This window comes from Mesocricetus auratus, unplaced genomic scaffold (genome assembly GCF_017639785.1).
Source record: "Mesocricetus auratus isolate SY011 unplaced genomic scaffold, BCM_Maur_2.0 Super-Scaffold_100009, whole genome shotgun sequence".
Classification (NCBI taxonomy): Eukaryota; Metazoa; Chordata; class Mammalia; order Rodentia; family Cricetidae; genus Mesocricetus; species Mesocricetus auratus.
In genome coordinates this window covers 21,557,045-21,568,836 of record NW_024429193.1, presented here as the reverse complement: position 1 = coordinate 21,568,836, position 11,792 = coordinate 21,557,045, and positions in this window count along the sequence as shown.

The following is an 11,792-nucleotide window of genomic DNA, read 5'->3' as shown; positions in this document are numbered from 1 at the left end:
TGACTATGGTGTCATCTCTTATTGAGTGTTGGCTGTTAAAGCTCTGATTCTGCATGAGATTTTAAAACTTTGCAACTTGTAACTACTTTACCATGTATCTTAATATACCTATAATTAAATTAGTAGTTACATATTATTACCTTGCACAATGAGAATAATTCACTTAATAGCTTTCAGTGGACATTTTATTTAGTATTATTGAACAGTGGGCTGCTTTGACATTTTTTTAACTGCATGTGTATATAAATCCATCTCAACATCTGCATGGACACAGCTTTTCCCATGGGTAATTATTCTTAGGAAGTATCCAGAATATTGGTTAATTAATAGTTACCTTATAATTTACTGCTTTTCTTTAAAACACCTCAAAGTTTCTAGAATTGTTTATGAACATATGTATTATTATTTGCTCATCTTTAAATTCAGTAATAAACCTCATCCCACCCTGTCAGTTCCCCCTCACTGGCAGTTAAACAACAGCTTGGCATGTAGATAATAGATTAGAAGACACAATTGGAACCTTAAAAGAATTCACCAACCCTTTTTTTTTAATTATCTGGCTATAATGTTCTCAATTGTATTGCTTGACACATAGAATTTTAATACAAAAGGATATATTTCTACCAGGGAGATAGGATCCCCTTATTATTTTTGCCAGAGAAAGATTTAAACTAGTGGTTTTAATGGTTGTAAAGATATTTGTGGCTAGGCTTCCCAGCCACAGAAGGATCAAGCAGAGTCACCATGGAAATACACCCATTTAAATCAGATTTGCTCTTTCCTGAAAGCTGAAATGCTAAAGCCCCCCAAAACCCAGACATTTGAACTAATCTTTTTAATGTACTGAGTTAGTGAACCATCACAAGCCCTTTTACATAATAAACAGCTTGTTTGCTCAGAGTCTAGGAGTCTGTAAAATAAAAAAGGTAACAATTTCCTCCAACTCATTTTATAAATGGGGCGGGGGAAGGTCTTTCTTGGCCATATACAGACAACAAATGATAATGTCAGGTTGGAGCCGTCTCCTCATTCCTGCTTATCTTATGCATAGCAAGATTTGAGAAGTGAACCCACAGAAGTCTCAGAAGACTTAAATCTGGGAACAGGAAGAAACTTCAGCTATAAAAATCTGGCCCATCTTGTATCAAGAGCATACAATATTAACCACAGATTTCTAAAACAGGAAAGAGCTATGTTACTGAATTTGTGATGGTCATCATGTGGCCAAGATCATGCGACCAATACATAAACTGACTCTATAGATTTATGGTAGGCACCACCCAGTGTACAAAGGGAGATAACTTGGCTTTTTGAATATTTTAACTGTTTTAAGGAATAATTTGGCCCCAGCTTATCAATGTAACTATAGTCTGAATCAGTTTTTAATTGCTCTAACTTTATTCTGCTGTGAGAGATGGATACCAGTCTCATCTGTGAAACAGAGCTGCTGAGTATAGCACAAGCCAGTAACATCAGCTTCACCTGGGAGCTTGTTAAAATAAAACTGTGATATAACTGCAAGAAGCCCCCAAGAATCCCCATTTTAACAAGCTCTCCAGGTGATTCTCATGCATGTCAAGATAGAGACATGCTATCCTAATACAGAGGCTTGCAACTTTTTTTTTTCACGTTGGGATCATAGGGAGAATGTTTGGAAATGCTAATCCTAAACTCCAACCAAGTGATGCATATTTGATATGAGGATAGCCTGGACATCGTCACAATTGTGAATTAATGCACCAACAATCCATTTGGAACACGTGATTTGTCTCTTTTGAAGAAATAAACTGATTAAAAGTAAAGTCCATCTTTCCAAGTCCCACCAAATTTAGTACATGGATCTGCACAGTATGAAGAATTATGAACAATCTATTGGGGTACAGGCAAAAATTATTAGGAATTATGCTTTAGTTTTAAATTTCAACTACATAAAATATATTTTTACATAAAATTACAGATTAAATGTGAAAGTAAAATATAAGATTTGCAACCATTTTTATAAGTAAAAAGAATAAATTGTAAATACATTGTATATTTATTTACCGATGATAAGAGGATTGTTTTCTAACCACAGTGGGCAAAACATTACTTGGACACAAAGATACAGAGTCTTGGGAAAGTTACCATAGTAATCAAGCCTTGAATAATAAAACTCATTCCTTACAATACTGCCACTGCCCAGAGCTACCTTGAGTTAAATACAATTCATCTGAGTTTGAGCCCAGACATCTACTGCCCTAAGATATTTTCTGAACAATTCCAGTTCTTTAATGCCAAAAAGATTGCTGTTGAAAATGGTCAATGGAAAGATATATCACGTGCATCACATAGAAAGAGACATAGGCAGTTATTTGCCTTGTCTCTGTACTTGGTCTTCTGTCTTTCAGGTCATTCAATTCTTTGTTCCTTTCAGAGATGAACTTGGAAATCCCATTCTTAGCTGCTCATCCCCACTGTTACACTTGTAGCAGCCAGAACCCTTGTATGATCAATACGCCTAACTTAAAAGAAAATGTAAAAATCACACAGTTTTACTCAAAAAGCATAGTCATACACACTAATGTTGCTTTCTGCTCATGCTTGCATATTTATTACACATCTATTGCTGTAATAAATTAATATCAGGAATGCAGTTGCAAAAGTTTTAAGAACAAATTCATAATCCAGCTTCCTTTGACTTAAGCATCACGTACACATACACGACCATTTCAGGTCCCTAAGTGACTGTAACTTATAAAACAGAGTCAGGTAGGAGCCTCAGCAAGTTCTTTTAGGAAGGAAAAAACCACAGTGTGTTGTTATCATGCAGCAAGAAACCTAATGGGGTTATTTTATTGCTGTATTCTAATTTTTACTATTCTAATTGCTCTATTCTAATTATTGCTCTGCTCTAGTAATTCGGATGTCATTGTTATACATAGATAATATTCACGCTTGGTTGTACTGTGATCACTATGTGAATATGATCTCTCATCTAGCCTAGTCTGGTTTGCATTCTTGTGATTTTGCAGCTCATTATATCATTTGGCAATAAATACAAACTGGATATTATAACTAATAGAGGAAAGAAGCAAAACAAATATAAAAGCAAAAAAATCTAAAAGCTAAGGCCAAGACAGTAATATATTCAAAGGAAGGAGCACACTTTTTTAAATGAATGATGGAATCCAAAATGATTTGAGCAAAGCATACTGTTGACCTCCTGGGATAGAAAATATATTAATTTAGATGTGAATAACTCTGACCTGAAAAAAAAAAAACAATCTACTCTATCCCCAAAGCAAAAGGCTTTTATTCTTCCACATTTACCTAATATCTATTAAGTACTTATGTTAGAAACTCTATTTCAGATTCTGAAAGAATATGCACATACCATATCACTAGGCCCTGAGATGTCGAGTTCATTAGGAAGGCTTCATGCACTCACAAATGGTAACGATAGCTCCCACACCTCTAGTGTGTCAGGTCGCGAGCACTGTTGCAAGTGTTGGTTGGGTTTCCTTAATCCCTACCACAGCCTTATGAAACACACAGTTTTCATATCTTCACTTTCAGATGAGACAGCTGGAGCTCAGAGAAGCCATGCTGTCCAAGGTCACTCAGGAGTCAAGAAGAAAGACAGGATTTGAGGCTCAGCAGCCTGGTTACAGAAAACACACACTGTACCACTGCAGTGTGTTATCGTCCTGGAAGATGTGCCAGTGTGTGTATGCATATGTGTGTGTGTGTGTGCATGAGTGTATGTGTGTGTGTGTGTGTGTGTGTGTGTGTGGTAGTGTTATCAGTTTTTGAAGGTTTTAGATTCCAAACAAGAATAAATCTTAGAGTTTCTCATATGAACCACAGTCAGGTGACAACTCTTGTGGATGCCTTGTTTCTCCCATAGTGACCTCAATGTTCACTTTGATTATTGCATGTGGCATAATTTCCTTCTCTTTACAAGGTGATGGGGGCTGTCCTTCTGTATATATGTTTCTCTTATTGGTTGATGAATAAATAAAACACCAATTGGTCAATAACCAGGCAGAAAGTATAGGCAGGGCTACCAGATCAGGAGGATTCTGGAGAAAGAAAGGCAGGTAGAAACTGCCAGAAAGTTGCCATGTAGTGGCCAAAAGGAGTAACATTCTGGATTAAGGGTAAGCCACAGTCTTGTGGCAATACACAGTTTAATAGAAATGGATTAATAATTAGGAGAGAGCTAGACAGTAAGAAGACTAAGCCATCAGCCAAACAGTTATAACTGATAGGAGATTCTGTGTATGTATTTGGGACTGAAGGGTGGTGGGACTAGGCAGAACAGAAACTCAGTCTACAGAATAGTTAATGTCCCATTTTACTAAAAAGAGCAAGTTCTTACCAACTCACCCACCAGTGTGCATTTGGCCTGCTTCCACCTTTCTGACAGTTGTGAATAATTCAGTTGTACTTTTTCATGTAGAAAGCAGCGCCTCCTTAAGGCCTTGTTTTAAGTGACTCAGGGCTCAGGCACAGCAGAAGTGCTGCCTAACACAAAGCCTCAAACCCGCCATTCTGTTCTTTGGGGAACTGCCCTGTGTTCTCTGTAACCACTGCACTGCTGATCACATCCTCACCAACACGGCACAGGGTCTTGGTTGCTCAGCACCCAGCCTAACACGTACTTTCTGTGTCTGCTGCACAGGTTGAGAGAGGATGTGCCTGCCTAAAAACCTTGTGAGTTTCTGAGTTCTATAGTTCAAATTACAAACCACACTTTAGAGTTCACCTCCCTCTAAATGTTTGCCCTGAACATGCCCTACCAAGGAAGAATATAGTGAGAAGACAGAGAATGGATGTTTAAAAATGTCAAAAGAAATAATCCATAAAAAGAGAAAGGGAGTGATATGTGGGGAGCTGAGCAGACCCTGAGTGAATATATAAGAAGTGGATGAAGTCTTGGGTGAACATGTAAGGTTAACAAGGTCTAATCCCCCACATGCATGGGAATTGGCCAAGCCTTCTTTTGGTTCAAGTACACATGTTTAGAAATTATTGACTGAGCCCTATTATAGAGCTATAGTAATGAAAATAGTTTGGTCTTGGCATAAAAAACAGACAGGTAGACCAATGGAATCAAACAAAAGACCACGATATCAACCCATACACTTAGGAACACCTAATTTTTGACAAAGAAACTAAAAATATAAAATGGAAAAAAGAAAATGTATTTATCAAATGGTGTTGGTATAACTGGCTGTCAACATGTAGAAGAATGCAAATAGAGCCATATCTGTTGCCATGCACAAAACTCAAGTCCAGGTGGATCAAAGGCCACAATATAAACCCATCCACACTGAACCTCATAGAAGAGAAAGTGGGAAACACATTTGAATGCATAGGCACAGGAGACCACTTCCTAAATAGAACACCAATAGCACAGACACTGAGAGCAACAAATAATAAATGGAACCTCCCGAAACTGAGAAGTTTCGGTAAGCAAAGAACTCAGGCAACAAGATAAAATGGCTCCCTACAGAATGGGAAAAGATCTTTACCAACCCCTCATCTGACACAGGGCTGATCTCTAAAATATACAAAGAACTCAAGAAACTAGAAATCAAGCTACCAAATAATCCAATTTAAAAAATGGGGTACAGATCTAAATAGAGAATTCTCAAGATAATAATCTCAAACGGCAGAAAGATACTTAAGGAAATGATCAACATCCTTAGTCATCATGGAAATGCAAATCAAAAACACTCTGAGATTCCATGTTACACCAGTCAGAATGGCTAAAATCAATAACACCAATGACAGCTTATGCTGGAGAGAATGTAGATAAAGGGAAACACTCCTCCATTGCTGGTGGGAGTGCAAACTTGTACAGCCACTGTGGAAATCACTATGGCAATTTCTCAGAAAATTATAGATCAACCTACTTCAAGACCCTGCAATATACCCAAGGGAGGCACATTCACTCCACAAGGACATTTACTCAACTATGTTCATAACAACACTATTTGTAATATCCAGATATTGGAAAAGAGCCTAGATGTTCTCATCCAAAGAATGGATAAAGAAAATGTGGTATATTTACACAATGGAGTACTACTCAGAGGTAAGAAACAATGACATGCTAAAATTTGTAGGCAAATGGACAAACTAGAAAAAAATTACTGAGTGAGGCAACCCAAAACCAGAAAGACAAATATAGTATGTACTCATTCATAAGTGGATATGAGACATAAAGCAAAAGATACCCAGCCTACAGTCCACAACCCCAGAGAAACTAGAACCCTCTTCCAGAAACAGACGGAAGCAAATGCAGAAATCTACAATTAACCAATGGGCCAAGCTCCTGGAGTACAATCGAAGTGAGGGAAAATTGATAATATGAACACAGGATTCAAGACCATGATTGGGAAACCCACAGAAACAACTGACCCAAGCTAACGAGAGATCACTGACTCAAGTCTGACAAATGGGGAACTTGAATAATACCGAACTAGACTCCCTTAATATAGGAGAAAATGGTCTGACTAGGACAATATATGAGGCTACTGGCAGTGTGTCCAAGATCTAACACTAATGTACAAACTGACTTAGTGAAGGCCATTCTATATGGAGAGATACCTTACCCAGCCTAGACTCAGGGGTATGTGGTGGGTGGGGTGGAGAGGTGCGTTACCCTCTCTAAAGAGCACATGGGAGATGAAGAGGCAGGGGAGTAAGGGAAGCCAGAGGAGAGGAGGCAGGGGGAGTCTTGAATTGAAATATAAAAAATAAATTAATTTAAAAATTTTTTAAAAAGAAATGATTGACCAGTGTGTGCAAAGACTATTGACTGCAGCTTCATCCTCCACAATAACTGCAACTTGAGGCTGCTCCCCTGCAGAGATGCCTTGCAGATTAGCGCACCACTGCTTCCCCTGCTGTATGTAAGAAGCCGGGTGAGTCTTCAGGTGGTTGGGTAGTTGATGCTGCTCCACCACAGCCAACACATTCACATATTCCCATTTCTGTGTGTCTGCCCTTTCTTTAGTCCCTCATTGTCCCAGTCAGGCTTCTAGGACCTTGCTGTGCTGGATTCAGCAGTAAAAGGCATACAAACACCTAATCAGCACCAAATGGCCCCTCAAACATGTGGTCTCATGCTTTAAACACACAACTAAGATCTGTAGCCACACTGTGGGTCTAAAACAAACAAGGGTGACTGACAGTTAAATGATGGGCTTTGATGAAAAACAAATAAGCCAAAGCTAAGCAAATATCTTCTCTTCAGTTCTGTCCCAAATGCTCTGTCCTGCGTCCTGCCTCTCTCTGAAGGTTTAACTCACAAAAGTTTGAAGTTCTCAGTTCATCCTTAATGATGGGAAGTAAAAGAAATAGAGATAGTTTTCTTGACTTGGAAATGTTTCTCAGGGACATTTTAAAATAAATACACATACTTACTAAAACTAGAGGAGCTGAGTTTTTATAAAGCCATCCTTGTTTTTGTTGGCTTTTATGATATATTCGTGTGCGTGTGTGTGTGTGTGTGTGTGTGTGTGTGTGTGTGTGTGTGTGTGTGTGTGTGTTGTGCCTGGTGCCCCCAGAAGTCAAAATAAGGTACTAAATCTCCTGAAACTGAAGTTGCAGATGGTTGTCATCTATAATGTGGTGGGTACTGAGAGCTAAACCTAGGTCCTCTGAAAAAGTAGCCGCAGATCTTAACCACTGAGCCATCTCTCCAGCCCCTACCCTTGACTTTTTTAAAAGATAACTTTGGTAAGATACTTCTGTTTCTTCACGCAGACAAGTGCCGGCTTAATTCATATGTGACAACTTCTCTTTTATTACCAGGAAAACAAGAAAGGATATATCAGTGCAATCTGGTCAAAGAAACCCAATACGGGATACCAGGCTCCATCTTAGAGTTAGCAGAAAGCAATAAAGTATTCAAAACAAACACATTCACACACAACCACTTTGCACTCTCCCCCAGTAAAAACAACCAAGAGAAACATCTCTTTATTTTGGCCCTATCCTCTGACATCCACTCTTCCACCAGCTAACTTTCTAATGAACAAGAACAACCAGAAAGTACATGAGAAGCCAGGTAGTGGTAGCACACATCTTTACTCCCAGCACTCTGGAGGCAGAGGCAGGAGGATCTCTGTAAGCTTGAGGTCACCTAGGTCTACCCTGTCTCAAAAAACCAGAAGAAGGAGGAAGGAAAAGGAAGAAGAGGAGGAGGAGGAGGAGGAGGAGGAGGAAGAGCAGGAGGAGGAGAGGAAGAGGAAGAGGAAAAGGAAGATGAGGAAGAAGAAGAGGAAGAGGAAGAAGAAGAGGAGGAAGAAGAAGCACATGAGAATAAGGGGGATGTCACTGCTATTATCATTTTCAGATAATGTGCAAAAAGCTCAGAGACATTATCCCTGAATTTTCACATTGTTCCTTTCTGATATGCTGAACAATACATTGGTGAGGCATAATCTTCATGGTTCAATATGCCTCTTTATCTTACAACAAAAACCATAATTGTTTCAAAAATAGAAACTGATGAGAAGAGACATCAAAATTACAATGAAAGTGTTGAGCCATGGTGCAAACCAGAAATATTAAAGTCCAGGTAGATCTCAACATCTCAGCAAAAGTAACTCATGATCCCGTGACCCAGGAAGAGAATCAGGCTAGCAGAACAAATGAATAGAAACTTTTTGTCCTCAATTCTGAGGAACAAAACCAAACCATAGGAAAACCACACTTTCCCCCCCACAAAAATAAAATGTAAAATAGTGTTGAAGGTTAACATGGTCTTCTCATTCAACTAGCTAAAGTAAGAAGAGAAGGTGAAGTAAATATTAATATTATTATCAATTTACCATAAATATGACACTTCCAGAGAATCCATTCTGGTTAAGGAATTGGTAATAATATCTGCCACCTATCACTGAGTGATTACTGTGACAGTCACTTAGCGCATGTCATCTACATTATTATCTGCAACAATCCCATGAAGTTGGAACTGTGCTCAAGTTTTGTAAATGAACTCCAGTCATTTGACCCAAAAATACTTAACTAATAAATGACAGCATGGATATTCAAATTCCATCTTGTGTGACACTGAAACCTATGTTCTCCACTCCATTTATGATATTACTCTTCATAATCTGTTGAGGAAAACACATGAAAAGTTTATAAGAAAAGACCATACATTCTTGAAAGATGCTACATGGAATTCCATATACTTTGAGTTCTGACTTGACACATGCAACCAAGTATTTGCAGGCAAATAAGTTCCATCCATTGTTTCTTAACACACGTCTTCTCAGCTTGAAGAACTCCCTTATTTCTTTGTCTTACTTTTCCATAGTTAGCTATTAATTCCTTTTTCTAGACCCCAGGCTCTCCTGTCTTGAACAACTATACAATCCTTCCTGCCAGTCTTCCAACACCATTGGCAAAACTGTTTTCCCCATGTGCCATTTTCATAGTGTGCCTTACTGTAAATTCCCTGTAGATTCCCATGGCTCCACTAATTACCTAACTGTAAGTACTTCCCTTGAGGAACCTAGCCTGTCTTACCTGTCTGTTCCCTTCCTACTGTGACCAGCTGTTTTACGTATTACATGTTGCAGGTTGCAGAGACTATTCTACACCTCCATTCTCCAGACAAGTTGGCTCCTTGGTGTTCCTCCTGATCTCAACGTTTTATGCAGCCTGTTCCAAGGCATATTTGCAGAACAGGCTGCCGAGGAAGAGATGAAAGGCTGGTATAAGCCTTGTTTGAGTTTTGCATAGTCTTTGTAACAGAGATACCTATCTGTTCTGTAGCCACAAAGTGACTATAAAACACAGAAGGGTGACTAGAAGTCATATTATAGACTTTGATGCAAAACAAATAAACCAAAACTAAATGAACGTCCTCTTTTCATCTCCTGTCCCAAAAGCTCACCCTGGAGAAGTCCCTTCCACCAAATTACTGAATTTACCAATTAGAACGAAACTGAGAGACCGTGCCAAATGGATTTGCTACATCAACTTTTATTTGGGTGGACAAGTGACTCTGTAGTCTATGAAGTAGAGCATTAAACATATAGTAGAAGTTGGCTTTGAGTTCACACTTCAGTGTTCTTTCCTGTTTTCAAGTCTATGCTTCAAAAAGAAAGAACTCTGAGGACTAAGAGATGTTGTGCTCTCACCAAGCAATATTCTTTTCTATTTTCAGCCAGTCCTTAGCCAAACTGCGGGGAATTTGGTAACTTAGGCTACATATATGTACATCCAGAGAAGCTACCTTAATGAACCTCTGCAGTTCACAGTGGATAATGTCACAATGGGTGTTAAGACACAGCATTTCCCATGCTCTTTTTTTCTGGGGCTGTAATTTGTGTATCAACTGTAAGCCAAAGGCTGCCAGCATCCATATTTGTCACTCTTTAGAAAGTACTTGCCTGAAAAGGAAGGCAGCTCACACAGGAGCCAAGAGAGGAAGGGATCCCTGCCAAGGTCACGTGAGCTCTTGGATTCAGCTGTGACTGTGGACAGAATCACTGCTTGGACTCTCTAGTGATGCAGCCCAATAAATCCATATACTTTTGTAGCTTAAGTGAGGGTGGTTGGAATATTTATATCACTTGCAATTCCTTGAACTCTAAATAATAAACAGTGTGTAGTTCAGAGGAAAGATGGCCATGAGAGGCACATTTCAGAATAGGAAACAGATGGTTCTCTCAAATTGGATAATTTGGGAGCGTTTTTAAAATTAGACTCTGTTTATGAAGGTGTAGACAGACCGAACTGGAACCACAGGGCTGGTTGGAGAGGTGCAATAATCATCATTAGTACAGGAAGGGCAGAGGGAAGTCACCAGAACACAAAAGGAAAGATTCATGAAGAAAAAGGAACCTTGGAAAACAAAAACAAAGCAGAAACATGTTATATCCAGTCAAGGTGTACAGCTAGTCTAAAGCAAACACATAGGGAAAAAAGTGGAGAATTACCTTCCCTACCTCAATCTAGTAACCCCCTGCCTGAATGCCCACTGGCTGCTCAACTTAAATTCAAAGATGCCTATGATGCTATTCTACTCAGGCCTGTTTTCTTTGGCAGAGATACGGATTAAGAGGGTGAAAGTTGGACTACACCCCAAAGAGAAAGATTTTTAGTGTGCTTTTTTGCCTTCACAATTCTTTCTTGTCGTTCCTCAAGATAAAGGATGTATGTTCTCATCCCAAGAGACATATGAAGACCTTAGCTTTTACTCGTAGAGTGACATAAGTTCCCTTGTACCATCTCTCAAGGTCATTACTGAGTGTGACTGATGGGCAGTGTCTGTGCTTTTTCAGCGGATGCCAGCCAAGCCTGGAGATGCATCTGCAGTCAGACCTATGCTTTTGTCTCCACAATGCCAGCCACAGAGAACTCCCCATGAAGTCACAGTTGTGGATAGGACAAAGGCTGCGGAGAAGCAGAAGCAGGCACAGTATTCATGAGCCATCTGCTCCTGTAGTTGACACACTCAGGACTGGACTTGGGTATAGGACTTCCATTTCCTAGTAAAATATTACTGTTTAATTCCCTTGTAAATTGTGTGGATCAGGTAGTATTTCAGGATAATGGAAAGTTCAAGTCTCATGCTCTCCATCCTGTGATCAAGTGTTTAGTATAGCCAGTGCTTAGGTGCAAGCCAGAGTCTGCTTTGCAAATGGAAGGTAGCTTGTCAGTAAAGAAGGGCACGGCAATACTCCAGAGCCACAGATCTCTGCACTGTGGATTTTCCAACTATATGTCTGCCACATATAGTTATTTTATTAATAGGTGTACTATGTTATGAAAACTGAGATGCC